A 19,099-nucleotide genomic window follows, 5' to 3' on the forward strand; every position below is an offset into this window, starting at 1 on the left:
AAGAATAAAGAAAATTGATAAATCTCTATCCAGACTTCTAAAAAAGAGAAAAGAGAGGACCTAAATAGATAAAATCATGAGTAAAAGAGGAGAGATCACAACCAATACCACAGAAATACAAACAATTATAAAAGAATGCTACGAAAAATTATATGCCAACAAACTGGAAAACCTGGAAGAAATGGACAAATTCCTGGACACTCACACACTACCAAAACTCAAACATGAAGAAATAGAAAATTTGAACAGATCCATAACCAACAAAGAAATTGAATCGGTTATCAAAAACCTTCCAACAAATAAGAGTCCTGGGACAGAAGGCTTCCCTAGGAAATTCTACCAGATACTTAAAGCAGAGCTAATACTTATTCTTCTCAAACTGTTCTAAAAAAATAGAAATGGAAGAAAAGCTTCCAGACTCATTCTATAAAGCCAGCATTACCTTGATTCCAAAACCAGACAAAGACCCCACTAAAAAGGAAAATTACAGGCCAAAATCCCTGATGAACATGGATGCAGGGATGGTTCAATATTCACAAATCAATCAATGTGATACACCACATTAAGAGAAGGAAGGATAAGAGCCATATGATGCTGTCAATAGATGCAGAAAAAGCATTTGACAAAATACGGCATCCTTTCTTAATAAAAACCCTCAAGAAAGTCAGGATAGAAGGAACATACCTTAACATCATAAAATCCATATATGAAAGGCCCACAGCTAATATCAGCTTCAATGGGGAAAAACTGAGAGCCTTCCCCCTGAGATCAAGAACACGACAGGGATGTCCACTTTTACCACTGTTGTTCAACATAGTGTTGGAAATACCAGCTTCAGCAATCAGATGACAAAACAAAAAAGGCATCCAAATTGGCAAAGAAGTCAAACTTTCACTCTTCGCAGATGACCTGTTACTCTACACAGAAAAACGGAAAGACACCACCAAAAAACTGCTAGAGCTGATACATGAATTCAGCAAAGTTGCAGGATATAAAATCAATGTACAGAAATCAGCTGCATTTCCATACACCAATAATGAAGCAACAGAAAAAGATATCAAGAAATTGATACCATTTACAATTGCAGCAAAAACCATAAAACACCTAGGAATAAACTTAACCAAAGAGATAAAAGATCTGCACGCTGAAAACTATAGGAAGCTTATGAAAGAAATTGAAAAAGACACAAAGAAATGGAAAAACATTCCATGCTTATGGATTGGAAGAACAAGTATTGTTAAAATGTCAATTCTACACAAAGCAATCTACACATTCAAGGCAATCCCTATCAAAATAACACCAGCATTCTTCATAGAGCTAGAACAAACAATCTTAAAATTTGTGTGGAACCACAAAAGACCACGAACAGCCAAAGTAATGTCAAAAAAGAAAACCAGGGGCACCTGGGTGGCTCAGTTGGTTGAGTGTCCAACTACAGCTCAGGTCATGATCTCGCGGTCTGTGAGTTCCAACCCCGCATCAGGCTCTGTGCTGACAGCTCAGAGCCTGGAGCTTGCTTCAGATTTTGTGTCTCCCTCTCTCTCTGCTCCTCCCCTGCTCACCCTCTGTTTCTCTCCCAAAAATAAATAAACATTAAAAAAAATTAAAAAGAAAAAGAAAACCAAAGCTGGAGGCATCACAATCCCAGACTTTAACCTGTATTACAAAGCTGTAATCATCAAGACAGTATGGTATTGGCACGAAAATAGACACATAGATCAATGGAATAGAATAGAGAAACCAGAAATGGACCTACAAATATATGACCAACTAATCTTCAACAAAGCAGGAAGGAGTATCCAATGGAAAAGACAGTCTCTTTAGCAAATGGTGCTGGGAGAACTGGACAGCAACATGCAGACGAATGAAAGTGGACTGCTTACACCATACACAAAAATAAATTCAAAATGTATGAAAGACCTAAATGTGAGGCAGGAAACCTCAAAACCCTAGAGAAGAAAACAGGCAGCAACCTCTTTGACCTTGGCCACAGCAACTTCTTACTTGACGTGTCTCTGGAGGCAAGGGAAATAAAAGCAAAAATGAACTATTGGGACCTTATCAAAATAAAAAGCTTCTGCACAGCCAAGGAAACAATCAACAAAACTAAAAGGCAACCAATGAAATGAGAGAAGATATTTGCAAATGACATGTCAGATAAAGAGTTAGTATCCAAAATCTATAAAGAACTCACCACACTCAACACCCGAAAAACAAATAATCCAGTGAAGAAATGGGAAGGAGACATGAACAGACACTTTTCCAAAAAAGACATCCAGATGGCAAACAGACACATGAGAAGATGCTCAACATCATTAATCATTAGGGAAATACAAATCAAAACAACAATGAGATACCACCTCACACTGGTCGGAATGACTAAAATTAACAACTTGGGAAACAACAGATATTGGTGAGGATATGGAGAAAGGGGAACCCTTTTCCACTCTTTGTGGGAATGCAAACTGGTGCAGCCACTCTGGAAAACAGTATGGAGATTCCTCAAAAAATTAAAAATAGAACTACCCCATGACCCAGCAATTGCACTATGGAATTTATCCAAAGGATAATAAAATGTTGATTTGAAGGGGCACACGCACCCCGATGTTTATAGCAGTGCTATCAACAATAGCCAAATTATGAAAAGAGCCCAAATGTTCATCAACTGATGAATGGATAAAGAAGATGTGGTATATATATATATATATATATATATATATATACACACAATGCAATACTACTCAGTGATGAAAAAGAATGAAATCTTGCCCTTTGCAATAGTGTGCATGGAACTGGAGGGTATCATGCTACGTGAAATAAGTCAGTTAGAGAAAAGCAGATATATGATTTCACTCATTTGTGGAATTTGAGAAACTCAACAGATGAACATAGGGGAAGGGAAGGAAAAATAAGATAAAAACACAGAGCGAGGCAAACCGTAAGAGACTCTTAAATACAGAGAACAAACTGAGGGTTGCTGTAGGTGGTGAGTGGGTAGAAGGATGGGTTAGTGGGTGATGGGCTTTAAGGGGGGCACTTTTTGGGATGAGCACTGGGTGTCATATGTAAGAGATGAATCACGGGGTTCTACTCCTGAAGCCAAGAGTACACTGTATGTTAACTAATTTGAATATAAATAAAAAGAAAAAGAAAAATGATTAAATCTCTTTAAAATAGTATTTTAGTAGTATAAATAATATTTACAGACATGCATTTAAATGAAATCACTAAGGGGTTAAGTATAGACAGAGATGAAAACAGGGCTCCAAACTGGCCTTGAGGGGATTTATAGATTGAAAAAGAATAGTATTGAAACTGGAAGAAAACCAGGAACGTATAATATCACAAAATAAAAATATTATATATTCCTGGCATGAGGAAGAGCTTCTCTCATTAATATATGTAATTTTGTATAAAAACACATGCTTATATTTTGAAAATCAAATAGCAGAAAGGTGTGTATAAGAAAAAGTTCTCCCTTCCTAATCTCCCAGCTCCTGGGTTTTTTCCCTAAGAAGCAACTATGTTTACTAGTTCTTCAGTACCATTTGAAGCAAAGATATGATTAACAAATATATGTGTGTCTGTATATGTGTGTGTATTAAGTATACACATATATTCAAATATATATCAAAAATATAGTAGCATACCATACACACTTCTCCAAACACATAAAGCATGCTTATATTTTCACTTCATAATAAATCTTAGAAAGTTGTTCTCCACAACATTTGGCTTTTCTTCTTCATTTTTTATTTATTTTTTAATTTTTTTAATGTTTATTTATTCTGAGAGACAGACAGAGACAGAGTGTGAGTGGGAGAGGGTCAGAGAGAGAGGGAGACACAGAATCTGAAGCAGGCTCCAGGCTCTGAGCTGTCAGCACAGAGCCTGACACGGGGTTCAAACTCACAAACTGTGAGGTCATGACCTGAGCTGAAAGTCGGACGCTTAACCCACTGAGCCACCCAGGCGCCCCTCTTCTTTATTTTTTAAATGTATGCTCAGTATTCATTACGTGTTTTTCCGTAATTTATGTAATCTGTTCCCAATGATTTACATTTAATTTTTGTCAGTATTTTTCTTCTACAAATAATGTTTTGTGAATTTTCTTGTCATATGTCTTCATGTACATACGCTAGTACACCTGTGAGAAGTAGAGAAGTTTTTGGATGTATTAGATATGATACTTACAACTGCAAGTAACAGAAATATCTTGACTCATTTGACTTGAAGAAATGTGTGATCATGTGTAATCAACTCTAAAATCCAGGCTTTTACATTTTAAAATCTCTGAAATCAGGACAATTCTTCTCACTGATGGCTGTTGTGGTTTAATTGGCAGCATTTTCTTTTCTTAGTGGCACATAAAATAATGTTGTATCTTATAACCAGTGGTGTTTTAGATTAAATGAAATGTTTTATTTCACATTACAAAAACTCAAGAGGTAACCGGATTTTACCTTGATTGATCGAGCTACTTAGCAATGTTAGCCAGTCCTGAGGTTTCTTTCCATGCTGTCTGCCTTAAAGGACAAGCATATGGCTTCAGATGTTCTGTTAATTTTTTTAATGTTTATTTATTCTTTTTTAATATTAAATTTATTGTCAAATTGGTTTATTTATTCTTTTTTGTTGTTGTTGGTTTATTTATTCTTGAGAGAGAGAGAGAGAGAAAAAAAGCACAGGTGGGGAAGGGGCAGAGAGAGAGGGAGACACAGAATCTGAAGCAGGCTCCAGGCTTTGAGCTGTCAGCACAGAGCCCAGTGAGGGTCTCGGGCTCATGAACTGCGAGATCATGACATGAGCCAAAGTCAGATGCTCAACTGGCTGAGCCACCCAGGTGCCCTGTCCTCAGATGTTCTCAAAATCACAACATGGCTACATTTCTAGGCACTAAATCCAGACATGACAATGCCTATAGAGGAAGAGGGACCATCTCTTCAGGAGAAAATTTGTAAGATTTCTATGTGTTCAAAAACCACAAACAGAATTTTAAAATCAAACAATAAACCAGAAAAATATTTAAGCATGGTAACAGATAATGGGTGGTTAATTCAAGTCTCTTACAAATCAATAAGAAAAATTGACTACAGCGGTGGATAGAAAGCAAAGGTCGTAAACTCAAGATACACACACACATACACACACACACACACACACACACACACAAATATAAGTGCCCATCAATATTTGAGAAAAAGTTCAATCAATAAAATAAAAATTAGCAATGAAATACTTGTTTTCAACCTAACATATTGGCATATGTGAAAAGATAAAATGACAGTATTTAGATAATAGGTTGAAATAGGCGTTGCCATGCACTGTTTGCCAAGTATAAATTAGCCCAACCAAAGGCAATAAACAATATACATCAAACTATCGAGATAGCCCAGCAATTCTATTTCTTGGAATTTATCTCTAGAAAAAAAATGATATATGTATTCAGATTACAAGGATGTTTATAATGCAAAATGTTGGAAATGGGGAGATTTATAAATAAACTATGGTTTGTTTATTTCATGAAGTGGACTATGCTACAGTGGTTACAAACTAGTTGAATACTTAATGGTGTCTCAGGAAAATTTGAGTTGCTCCAGGCCAGGGTAACCAAATGGTGTTAAGTGCTGTGAGTCATTGATGACTAAGGACTGAAATGAACTTAGCTGGGCTGCACTGGGGATTTAAAGATATTAGAGAGGCCATCTCTCTGTCTATGTTTCTGGGGCTACCTGGGCTTTAATTCCTACATCTTCTGTATCTATCCCCTTCTCTCTTCAGACCAGACTCCTCTGTGATGCTCTTAATTTCTGCTTTCACATGGCTTTTACTGACTGCCTGCAGTTCCACTGGAGCTTAGAGCTGGAGGGTCTTATGTCATATGACTGGCTTGATCTCTGGCTACTGAGTTCAATTTCTTAAGAATACCTGACTGGCTTTAGCTGAGCTGGTGTATTGGTTCTCCCTGGGTGAAAAGTGTCAGTCCCAGCCTTGTGGGCTGTGCCATGGATGGGGCCAAGTCTCACAGGGTTCCTGTAACACAATCTTCTGCTATTACTAGCCCTGGGTACCTCAATATCCCTTGTGGGTGCCCTGAACCCTGCCCACAGCTCTGAAAATAGTCCCCACATTAACTCCTCCTTAAAATTCCAGCCATGGATGCCTTCTGTTCTATGATTGATGAAGACATGTATATGATCCTTTCTGGAATTTGATTAGCTGAAACTGAACTGGTACCCTTCAACCTTGTAATAGCAGAGTACCTTCTCAGACAAGATACTCACCCATCTCCGGGTTGAGTTACAACATAATGTGAACAAGACGGTTATTAGTAGTGAAGGTCTATCTTGGCCACTAAATTATCTCCTTTGCTCAAGCAAGGGATGAAACTATGGATTCTTAGAATAATAAGGACCACAGAGGTTATCTACAAAAATGTCATTTTATATCTTACAGATGTTGAAACTTGGGGCTAGACATTTAAGGGGATTAGATATCTTGTTAGATGTCTTTCTGTTGTCAGGGAATCTGCATTCCTACAAAATGCCAATATTCTTTTTTTTTTAAATGTTTATTCATTTTTGAGAGAGCAAGAGAGAGACAGAGCACGAGCAGGGGAGGGGCAGAGAGAGAGGGAGACACAGAATCCGAAGCAGGCTCCAGGTTCCAAGCAGTCAGCACAGAGCCCAACTTGGGGCTCAAACCCACAGACCGTGAGATCATGACCTGAGCCAAAGTCAGATGCTTAACTGACTGAGACACCCAGGTGTCTCAAAATGCCAATATCCTTGATTCTTCCATATTTTTACATAATGTATTACCTGGGACAAAGGTGTAGCAAACATGCAAATCTACAAATTCATGTTTTTTCATATCCCTCACTCTGCATGTTGTTGGTGTAGTGATAGGATCAGGCTCAATCATTTGAAATTTTTACATTTTGTTTAAAAATTTCACATCTCTACAACCAACTAAAGTATGTCTAAATCTGTATATCTAAAATAAATCAAATATTGATTAGGAAAAAGAATAACTTATTATTTGAAATTAATATTAGTGGAAAGTGGCATCCCTGGGGTGGTAAGAAGTCTTTTTAAAAGCAACATGACTTTGGCAGTCTTCTTGGCCGTGAGGCTGTTGACATCAGAGCAGTGTTTAACTGGGGAATTAGGCAGCTCAGCAGTGCGGGAATTACTTCTGTGATATCATCTATGTTATGCTGCCAGTAAATGCTCTGAAAATACTCTGCTCCGGAAAAGCTATGTCTGATTGAGAGAAGTCAGTTTTCCAAAATAATTCTCATCAATTCCTGCCTTCCCCCAAACAACCTAGTCATGTGGACCAGAGAGAAATACAACAAGCAGTCTTATTAAGGGGGCATTGCTGAGAATTCAGGTTGAAGGGACATCTGCTGGTAATGGCCTTCAAACACAACCATAACATGGGTGTCATTAGATTGATGGTTCATTAACTGTGAATCCAGAATGTTCTATTTTGCCTCTCTCTTTCTTTCCTTCCTCCCTCCCTCCCCCCTCTGTACCTCCTTCTCTCTCTCTCCTTCTCTCTCTCTCTCTCCCCCTTCTTTCTTTCTTTTTTTTTATTTAAAATTTTTTTTAATGTTTATTTTCTTTTTAGAGAGAGACAGAGACAGAATGCGAGTGGGTTGGGACAGAGAGAGAGGGAGAGGGAGACACAGAATCTGAAACAAGCTCCAGGCTCTGAGCTGTCAGCACAGAGCCCGACGCGGGGCTCGAACTCACGAGCTGCGAGATCAAGACCTGAGCTGAAGTCGGATGCTCAACCGACTGACCCACCCAGGTGCCCCTCCCCCTTCTTTCTTTCCTCCCTCCTTCCTTTTCCTTCTTCTCTTCTATTTTCCATGGAAGAAAATCAAAAGGGCAGAACTGCTTATGTTAAGTTTTCATGGGAAAGCTGAGGCTAGAGCCTAAAGAACACAATATGGTAGGGGCCCCCCAGGGGGCTCAGTCAGTGAGGCATCTGACTCTTGATTTCAGCTCAGGTTATGATCTCACTGTTCATGGGATCAAGCCCCACGTTGGATTCTGTGCTGTCAGGATGGAGCCTACTTGGGATTCTCTCTCTCCCTCTCTCTCAGCCCCTACCTCTCTCTCTCAAAATTAATAAATAAACATTAAAAAAAAAGAATACAGGATGGTTAAAGACTAAAATTTTTATTATGTTTAAGGTCTGTACAATGAAGAAACAATTATTATTCACTCTCATAATACATAGAAAAGACCTTACCAGCCTATAAAAGGCCAAAAATTCATTTTAAAAAATTTCAACAACTCCACAAACAGTCCTTCAAAACACACATTTTTGTTAATTAAACTATTATTTCTGCTTTTAAAGATCCCAAAAATGTTATAGGGGCATCAATACAGAGTTTTACACAAAACCAGAATCTGAGTTCTTTGTTTAAAAAAAGTCATTACATATTTCCTGGAACTGTTTTTTTTAAAAAGTCATTCCTATCTATTTTGGCAAGCTCTATGAAAACATTAGCCTGCCTTGCAATAACACTTTAACAAAAGTTAGTCTCTGAGCTTAGCTAAGGAGAGTAGAGGATCCAATAGCCTACAAAGCACATTTATAGCTGAAAGAGTATTACTAAAAAAAATAAATAAATAAGCATGAAAAGTTATTTTTAGTTGATGAGAACTATGTGTTCCCATACTTTCCCTCCTCTATTCTATAAACCAGTCCTGTACATTTGCCAACAATCTGGCTAACGAGCACTGGGGTGCCCCTGGCTGGAGGGCATAAGACTTTCCACATTTGCTTGATACTGATATTACACTTACCACCCACAGTGACAACAAAAATAATCTTCACTCTCTGTGAATATACTTCAAAAGCAATCGTTCAGTCATTGCTGTGGGTGATGTTCTTGGAATTTAGGGCCAGAAGTCCATTGTGTACTGCCTTTCTCAATATTTTCTGTTTCCCTCTGAGGCTAGGCTCTCTGGGTGGCCACTCTGGTCCCAGACCAGATACCTCAGAAGCTTGGAACCCATTTCTCTCCTTTAGGGTGCATCCTGACTCTCTGTTCCCCCTGAAAATGATCTAGCCAGGAGTGGAAGGTAGGGAGTGAAACTGAGGACTCTCTTTTGATGGGGTAGTTTCAGGCCTTATGGCCAAGGAAGTTCCTGAAGGATCATGAGTAGATCACAACCTTTTACTGGTATAGTGTTTCTTTCACAGAATCTGAGAGATTGGGTCACCACCGTGGTGCTAACACATTGGTTTTGGTAACTCTCAATCACCTTTGGCACATGGCAAGTTCAGGGCTCTGAGTTGCTACTAGTCTGTGTGTGTGAACCCACATGGCCCATCTAGATTGGATTCTGACTGCAGTCAATCAACAGCACCTGAGGGAAGCAGGGCTGGCAGTAGGTATCTTTACCATATGCACCCCTTCCAGTACACAAAGTTGTAACTTTGGCCCCTCTGCAGACACCAGTCCATATGTCAGCTCTTCTGAGGGCTTGTGTGGCCTTTGCTATCAGACCCCAATAAGACCTTCAAGTTGATGTTCTCTCTTGTACCCAATCAATGTTATGATGTCTTATTTTATCTGGTCAGTCTTAAGTCCTTCAGGATGAGCTGCTCAGTCAGTCCATGGGCACCTCTGGTTGGGCCCTCATCCCACCTGGTGTTAGGCATGGCAAGCACAGTGGGTAATCATTGAAAGAGATCACATTCTAGGAGTACAGTTATTACAACCTGAAAGGATCTAGAAAAGACACAGTTGGAGGAAATATATTCATATTTCCAGGCTAATGTGCCTCAGTCACACAGAGCACACTTCTGACGGGAAGCGAATTAGTATAGCTTCTCTAGAGGGAAATTTGGCAACATGCGTCAAAATGCTTTTTATTTTAATCTTATTTATAATAGTGAAAAGTTGGAACAATCTAAATGTCCAACAATAGAGGATTGATTAAATCAATTGTAGTGAGACATTTAAATGGAACTGTTAAAATGAAAATGACACCTGAAGATCAACTGTTACATTTTTAATTAAAATTGAGTTTGGGGCGCCTGGGTGGCTTAGTCAGTTAAGCGTCTGACTCTTGATCTCAGCTCAGGTCTTGATCTCAGAGTCATGAGTTCAAGCCCTGAGTTGGGCTACATGCTGGGCATGAAATCTACACAAAAAAAAAAAAAAAAAAAAAAAAAGAAGTGAGTTTACTTTCCTTTCCTGAGAATCAGCATAAAGCAATACAATTTCCAGTAGGTGGTTGTGTTGAATATTTCCTACTGGCATCTCCATTATGCCTTCTGGCAGCATAGATTCCCTTTCCAGCACACTGTCTTGTCCAAGAATCTATGGGATGCAGCAGAAATGAATGAAGCATGTCCTCAGGGCTGGGAACTGTGCTGGGTGGGAGCCGTAAAGATGGATTCCACATAGTCTCTGTCCTTAAGAAGCTGACAATCTAGGAGATGAGATGAATGAACAGGAATTTATGATAGAGTGATAGATGCTACGAGATAACACCTGCACTGTTCTCAACAAAGGAGGAAATACAGTTTAGTCTTAAGGAACAGGAAAGAATTCCCAGAGGAAACAATGGATGGATGGAGTAGCCATGGGATGGGAAGAAGAGGGAATTCATTCAAGGGCTCAGATTACAGGTAGTCATTGTAGTGACTGCATGGTGAAGATCATGCAGGTCCACACTGTGGTGTCCTTGCCCACTGCACTTCTCTGCTGAGCATTGCATGATCATGATTGCCACCCTGTTAACACCCCTGAAGAAAAATTCTGTTCTGGTTTTAGTTTTTAAAATTGTTTTTAAATTTTTAAAATGTTATTTATTTATTTATTTATTTATTTATTGAGAGAGAGAGAGAGAGAGAGAGAGAGAGAATGGATAGGAAAGAGGTAGAGAAAGAGGGAAATAGAGAAACCCAAGCAGGCTCTGCACTGTCAGTGCAGAGCCCAACACAGGGCTCAATCTCATGAACTGTGAGATCATGAATTAAGCCAAAGTCAAGAGTCAGATGCTTAACTGACTGAACTACTGAAGCACCCCTATAATTTAAAAAATATTTAAATATAATCTAAGGTATGGGTTTTTCAGCCATGGCAATGAAAAATTCTGGAAATAGTGGTATTGGTTGTATAACATTGAGAATTACATCTCTGAATTGTACACATTGAAGCGGTAATTTTTGTGTTTTTTTAAGCTTCTAGTTTTTTAAAATTTAGTTTTTTTAGTTTAATTTTTTTCAATTTTGTGTATTTTACTATAATAGAAAAAAAATAAATACCAAAAGGGAAAAAAAAGTCAGATACCCCTATAGCTACCACCTGGAATGAACAAATATTAACATTGTGTCATATTTTATTTAATATAAATTTTAAGAATTAAATATTACCAATTACAAAATTAAACTGATGTCCTAATTTCAAATGGGGCCCCAAGAAAACATACACGAATGATTCTCATGTTCCAAAGACCACCTATGTAAACAAAGAGGCCATCAGTAAAAAGGATCAAAAGTAGCTAGCTTTTGGGGTGCTTAGGTGGCTCAGTTGGTTAAGTGTCTGACTTTAGCTCAGATCATAATCTTAAGGTTCGTGAGTTAAAGCCCTGCGTTGGGCTCTGCACAGTGCAGAGCCTGCTTGGGATTCTTTCTCTCTGTTCCTCTCTCTCTGCCTGTGTGCATATGCTCTCTCTCTCTCTCTCTCTCTCTCTCTCTCTGTCTCTCTGTCTCTCTCAATAAATAAATGAATAAATAAATAAATAAAAACCTTTAAAAAATGAGTTAGTTTTTACTTGGAATGAACAGCTGAAATAGTGAGCCAGTCTGATATTCCACAGATGCCAAACAGACCAAGATCCCAGCGGACTACATTGTAGCAGAAAGTAGAGTCCCAGGGCAATAGTGAATGTGTATTGTTGTTCATTCCAAGTAAAAGCTAATTACTTTTGATTATTTTCTGTAATGGATATTGAGAAGAAGAACACTAACAGCTCAATAGCCACATAACAAGTTCTGGAAACTGTGTTGATTGTTCAGTTCATACTACATGGAGTATAGCACCTGTAATTGGGGCTACTACACTGTTAAGTTTGAAGTCGTCCACTCTTGTCTACCATGATCCACCTGAGTTTTGTAAAAGCCAGTCAGGTAAATTGATGGGGACCACCACACTACATCCTCGAAGTCTCTCGAGGTGCTAATAGTGGTGCTAATTCTGTAATTCTTCCTAGGATTGCTTCTATTTTTTACTTTGGCTGGTTTGGGGCAGTTTCAGTGACTTTTCTCTATGTCTCTTATTCTACATGTCAAGAAATCATTGAAAGCGTTCTGCAAATTACTAAGTATTCCTATTACACATGTAGGAACTGGGAAAGCAACCACCAGGCTGGTCGATGGACCCAGTGGATCCATTGTAGGGTGTACTTGAATCAAGCTGCATGTATCATCTGCCCTTCATAAGCCCCAACTCAAACTGGAGGGACATAATGGTATTTCAGGTCCTGTGGTATCTGTGTCAACCCAAATTTTCTACCCATTTCCTTAGGCACCATTGTGCTATTATATGGCTCTAGATTTCCTTGGGGGGAATTATTGGGGTAATATTTATCATTTCTGCTTTTAGCAGTGTTGCAGAGTCCTTAATCAAGGAGAATTGGCAGCCTTCCCTTCAATCAATGTGCTTTTACGTCTGTGGATTGATTTAGCTTTGGAAATTGAGTAAGGGATTGTGATTTTCCATTACTGTGGTTAATTTCAAACTTCATCTTTCTAATACTCCATGTTTTCTTTTTTAAAATTATCCATGTCAAAATACACCTTAGTTGGCTGGCATATTCATTCTAGCTCACCTATTGGGACAGAGCTCCATGATTTATTAGTCATCACTACTGATCTCTGCACTCCAATTGCCATTCTGGCCTTGCTGCCCATTACAGTAATTTCATCCTCCTTGTGCTGTGCCTCCCCTCTACTAGTTCAGAATCCCACCATGCACACTGATGCTTGGCAGCCCATTGGCAGTATCTCCCCCAGGTCAGCTCACGCCCTACCATGCTTCTCAAAGATGCCCGTACCTCCCTCACCAGTGTTGTCTTTGTGCTTTGTGAAGAGTGTCTCTTCTGAGTTCTCCTAAGGAACATGGTCAGGATGCTGAGCTCTTGGCTTTCACGTAGTGAATCCATTCTAACATCCAACCTCCTTGAATTTTTCTAGAACTCTGCCCAGGAAATTCAAACATCTTCACCTCATTCATTGTAGGTCATGATCCTGTCCATGTTTCAAGAAGCTATCTCAGCAGTGAATCAGAGTGGATTCAGGTGCTTTCACTAGGGCTTCCAAATCATTGGAGTGTGTTCCTATATCAATAAATCCTTTTCTACACATCTTTATATTTGCCTTCTCCTTCATGCAACATCTTCACAGTTGCCCATTTTCTTCTTCTTCCTATTTGTCCATATTGGCCAGGTCTTAAAATTCTTTTGATTGTATATACTTTCTTCTTGTAGAATGAATTGTTTTCCCCCACTCAAGCTGTGCTGAGAGTGCACCCTGATTATCAGTCAAGAGGTAATGAGTGGTGGCAAGGGTAAATCTTGAGACATAGAAGCGTCATTTTGGACACCTCTTCAGGTGAGGTCTTTAATAAGGCTAGCAAGAATGAGGGTGTACATCTGGTGCCTGCAGGGTCCAAAAGACACTAGAGTTGCAAAATTCCCAGGCTTATCCATCCAATGGTCCTAATGGTTTGATTTTGGTGAAGAGATCTTTTATGGATATGCATTTAATCTCCTTTGCATCTCTGTTTTCCTTTTTTTTTAATTTTTAACATTTATTTATTTTTGAGAGACAGAGCATGAGCAGGGGAGGGACAGAGTGGGAGACACAGAATTGGAAGCAGGCTCCAGGCTCTGAGCTGTCAGCCCAGAGCCCGACATGGGGCTCGAGCCCACGAACTGTGAGATCATGACCTGAGCTGAAGTCGGAGGCTTAACCGACTGAGCCACCCAGGCGCCCCTCTGTTTTCCTCATAACAAGGTTTTGTGCCTGATTTTCATTCAACACAATCTGTGACTAAGAAGCTGTCACCTTGAACACTGCCATCAAGCCCCCTTGCTTCTATAACCTGACTCAACTTGATAGACGGTGACCAAAACCTGTCTTTTACTTTGTTCAAGGCTTCCAAAGCATTTGAAAAGGCCAAAATCTTTAAAATTAACCCTTGCCTCAATACCATTTAGATGCTAGGACTACCACATATCCACTGTTTCACCTTCCACTTGCACCTCAGCCCAAGCCACCACAGGTCAGATCCTTAGCAATTGTGATGTTACTGCATGCACTTACCTCCAGCAATGGGTTCCTTCTTACTGTGTAACACAGCTCCAAAATCCCATCCAGAGAGTCTGCTATCTACAGCAACTTCTGAGTTAGTCTGAATACCCTGAAAGCAGAGTCTGAGACAAGGGCTTATGTGCAGGTGCATTACCCGCAAAAGTGCTTCTAAAGAGCAATGGTGTAGAATGGGGGAGTGGAACAGGTAAGGAGAAAGAGCTAGTAGGAGGAAAACGCCCTATCATATTGGCCATCTCTAGGGACAGATGGTGCCCATTCCTACCTGCATCTCATAAGAAACCTTAAGAAATATATTCAGAATTGTGTGCCTGAAGGATGAAAGAAGAGATCATCATTCGTCAAGGGTGGTCCCACTGGTGCTAACTTCCCTGCAATTCTGAGTTATGCATGTTTGGATGAATAGTGGGTTCTTTAGGGTCTGCCATGCTACAGCATCAGGAAGTAAAACGTGTTCAGAGATAGAATTCACACTGCTATGATGCTGAGTGCAACTGACTAAGATTCGGGCATTTGAATGTATATCTGGTAGCAAGAATATATTTCACTTGAATTTTTCTAATAAAAATATTCATTAAAACTGTCTAGAGTTTCTGTCCCACTTAGGAGTAAAAGTGTTTTTGCAACAAGCACTAATTCTTTGTGATTTTATATTAATTTAGTTGTAACTCACCTTATTTTTTTTAAGCTTATTTACTTTTTTGAGAGAGTGAGAGAGAGCATGAGTGGGGGAGGGCAGAGAGTAAGAGGGGAGTGAGAATCCCAAGCAGGCTTTGCACTGTCAGCACGGAGCCCAATGTGGGGCTTGAAATCACAGAACATGAGATCATGACTTGAGCTGAAACCAGGAGTTGGACAGGCAACTGACTGAGCCACTCAGGTGCCCCTAGTTGTAACTCCCTTTAGAAGCAGCCCAATTTAGAGAGAGCCAAAGCATAAGAGACTCTTAAAAACTGAGAACAAACTGAGGGCTGATGGGGGATGGGAGGGAGGGTAGGGTGGGTGATGGGTATGGAGGAGGCCACCTGTTGGGATGAGCACTGGGTGTTGTATGGAAACCAATTTGACAATAAACTTCATATATTTAAAAAAAAAAAAGAAGCAGCCCAATTTACACACAAGCATAAAATAGTAGGAAGTGGGAGAATTATAGATAAAAAGAAGGCAAAAGGAAAACAACATAATGCACTCAAATATCTAAGTTTGCTAAAAGGAATTATGATTACTAATGTTAGTAAGGATGTGGGTAAACTTGTATGATTTTAGATTTCTACCTGTAGTATATGTTGGTTCTATTCTTTCATAAAGCAATTTAGCAGTGTGTTTCTTTTTTTTTTCTTCTCTTCTTCTTCTTCTTCTTTTTTTTTTTTTTTTTGTTGAGTGAGAAAGAGAGGGTGCAAGTGAGTGAGGGGCAGAGAGAGAGAGAGAGAGAGAGAATCCCACAAGAGAGACAAATGGGGGGGGAGAGGGAGAGAGAGAGAGAGAGAGAGAGAGAGAAGTGGGGCTCACCCAAAGCAAGGCTCATACTCACCTGAAGTGGGGCTTGAGTTCACCCAATGTAGAACCCAAACTCATGAGATCATGACCTGAGCCAGAGTCAGATACTTAATGACTGAGCCACCCAGGTACCCTAGCAATGCATTTCAAAAGCTGTAAAAACACCTTAGTAGATGCTCTAGGTGCCCTGCCCATAACCTCTCAACATTCACCTCCACTCTCAGAGGCTATTTTCTGCTTAAAGATATTCTAGCCATGGGCACTGTCTTAGTCTATTTAGGCTGCTTTAACAAAAATATCATAGTCTGAATGGTTTAAACAACGTTTATTTCTCACAGTTCTGGAGGCTGGGAAGTCCAAGATCATGGTGCCAGCAGCTTTAATGTCTGGGAGGAGACAGCTTTCTGGTTCATAGATGGCTATCTTCTGTCTTCTCGTTGTGTCCTCACATGGTGGAAAAGGAGCAAGAGGGCTTTCTGCGGTCTCTTTTATGAGGGCACTAATCCCATTCTTGAGGGATCCACATCATGGCCTAATCACTCCCAAAGTTGCCATCTCCTAATACCATCACCTTGGGGGTTAAGATTTCAACATATGAATTTAGTGGGGACACATTCAGTCTATAGCAGGAACATACTTAGCTCACACAGATCAAACTAGAAGTGCCAGAGGCCTAATAACCTCTAGAAGCATTCTTCAAATTGGGGAGTTGGTAGTGGATAATACCCCAGCTTCCTTGCCCTTCAGTTTGAATAATTCAACAGTATGCTCCATACTTCCTCTCGGAGTTCCCCAGTGGGATTGAGATCCAGTTGCCTATGGTGGTAACTGGTTGTTAGCAAACCCTTTATTAGCTTCCATCCTTGCCTTGCCTCCCTTCCACATTCTCTTGCCAGTGTTTCCTGGCATCCCCTCCCACATGGCAGTCTTATACTCAAATCTCCACTGCAGGGCTTGCTTCTGGGAAAATCTAAATGCAGATAGTAGCAATACTTTTTTTTTTTTTTGCCAATAATTCTCATTCTTGGTGTTTATCTAAGATAAATAGTCCTTATAAAAAGAGGAACTAGTTAGATCCAAAACAGATACTACAATATTTTTATATGATAGGAAAATTAGAAACAATCTAAATGTCCAACAAAGATACATTCAGTCATTCTCTCAACCACATATATTCTGCATCTATTATATTCCAGGAACTAGGCTGGCACTCAGGATATCCAAATGAAATGTCATATAATTGGATAGGACAGGAGACAAACAGGAAAATGATGAAACCTGACAAAGATAGTAACAGAATAAGGTAGAGAGTAGAGTATAGATAGATTTGGGAGATTTCTTAGAAAGCAAGAATCAACCGAACCAAGTGACCCATTAAAAACAGAAGATAAAGGACAGTGAGATATTGGAGATAACTTCCGGTTATGTGGCTTGAATGAGCCATTAACTGGGATAGAGAATGCAGGAAAAGAAGCTATTTCCTTTTTCTGACATTAATATTTTTCTGTAGATAATTGGATCATTTTTAATTTTTATATATAACATATATGCATATATTTTGGCATGTCTGAAAATACATTCTAACTCAAACACTGATTGAGAGTTCCAAAATCTCTGCTCCCTTCTACAAGGGTATGCCATTTGTTTTTTTTTTTTTAAGTTTATTTATTTATTTATTTGCAATTTTTTTTATTATAAGAAATTTATTGTCAAATTAGTTTCCATACAACACCCAGTGCTCATCCCAAAAGATGCCCTCTTCAATGCCCATTATTTATTTATTTTGAGAGAGACAGAGACAGTGTGCAGGAGCAGAGAGAGAGGGAGAGAGAGAATCCCAAGCTTGAACTCAAGAGCTCATGAGATCATGACCTGAGGAGAAACCGAAAGTCGGATGCTTAACCCACTCAGCTACCCAGGAGCCCCTCATTCTTCATAGATACATGCTTCCTCTGCTTCTTTGGCCTTAATGGTGAAATAATGGTGTAGTATTTTCATTCCATTAACCTACTGAGACAAACTGATAGGCTCAGTGCTAAATTTTTGGGAGAGGTTCTAATTGGATCAGCTGGAGTTTGGCATCTATCTCTGGTCCGATCAGCTGCACATATATTAGTTTCTTTTTTTAAATGTTTGTTTATTTATTTGAGAGAATGAGAGAGAGAGAGTGCAAACATGCACTAGTGGGGGAGGGGCAAAGAGAGAGAGGGAGACACAGAATCTGAAGCAGACTCTAGGCTCCAAGCTATCAGCGCAGAGCCCCACGAGGGGCTTGAACTTGATCATGACCAAAGTTGGATGCTTAACCTACAGAGTCACCCAGGTGCCCCTACTTTCTTAATCAGAACAAAGAGGTTACTTGTCAGTATGTATAAATCCTTTTTTTAATGTTTATTTTTATTTTTGAGACAGAGAGAGAGAGAGCTTGAGTGGGGAAGGGGCAAAGGGAGAGGGAGTTAGAGGATCCAAAGCAGGCTCTGCTCTGAGAGCAGAGCCTCATGTGGGGCTTGAAACTAGGAACAGTGAGATCATGACCCGAGCTGAAGCTGAATGTTTAACCGACAGAGCCACCCAGGTGCCCCCAGTATGTATAAAATCCTTAATTGCCTTTGTGCCTGATAGTTGGCATTTGCAACTACAGATCTGTACTCCACCCTTCTCTCCTTCTTGTGTGCCCCAGAGGTTGACTTCTATACACATCAGTGGCTTCCTTGCCTCTGGCTACCTGTTTCTCAGCAGTTAGAGACACCAGCAGGATATCAGGGGCAGGAGAGAGAAAGGGTATGTGTAGCAGAGAGAATGATGGTCCCCTGCAAATGTCCATGTCCTAATCTCTAACACCAGGCAAAAAGGACTTTGCAGATGTGGTTAAGTTAAAGATCTCAAGATGGGGAGATGACCTGGGTGTGTCCCATGAAAACACAAGGAGCCTTGAAAGATGAAAGAGGTTAGTGAAACGGCAGAATACAAGAGCCAATGTGACAATGTGTGCTGAGGTTAGAGTGTTGCCATTGCTGGAATGATGTGGGAAGCCTTTAGAAGCTGGAAGAGCCAAGGAGCAGATTTTTCTCCTTGAGCCTCCACCAATACCTTGAATTTATACTGGTAAAACTTTAATATAAATAAATTTGTTTTAATCCGCAAAGTTTGTGGTAACTTGTTACAGCAGCAATAGGAGACTAATACGGTGTGTCTTCCTGCTGAAGTCATTGGATTGTGGTGGCTGTGTTCTTCT

The sequence above is a fragment of the Prionailurus viverrinus genome, chromosome D3, assembly GCF_022837055.1.
Source record: "Prionailurus viverrinus isolate Anna chromosome D3, UM_Priviv_1.0, whole genome shotgun sequence".
In the NCBI taxonomy this organism is placed as follows: domain Eukaryota; kingdom Metazoa; phylum Chordata; class Mammalia; order Carnivora; family Felidae; genus Prionailurus; species Prionailurus viverrinus.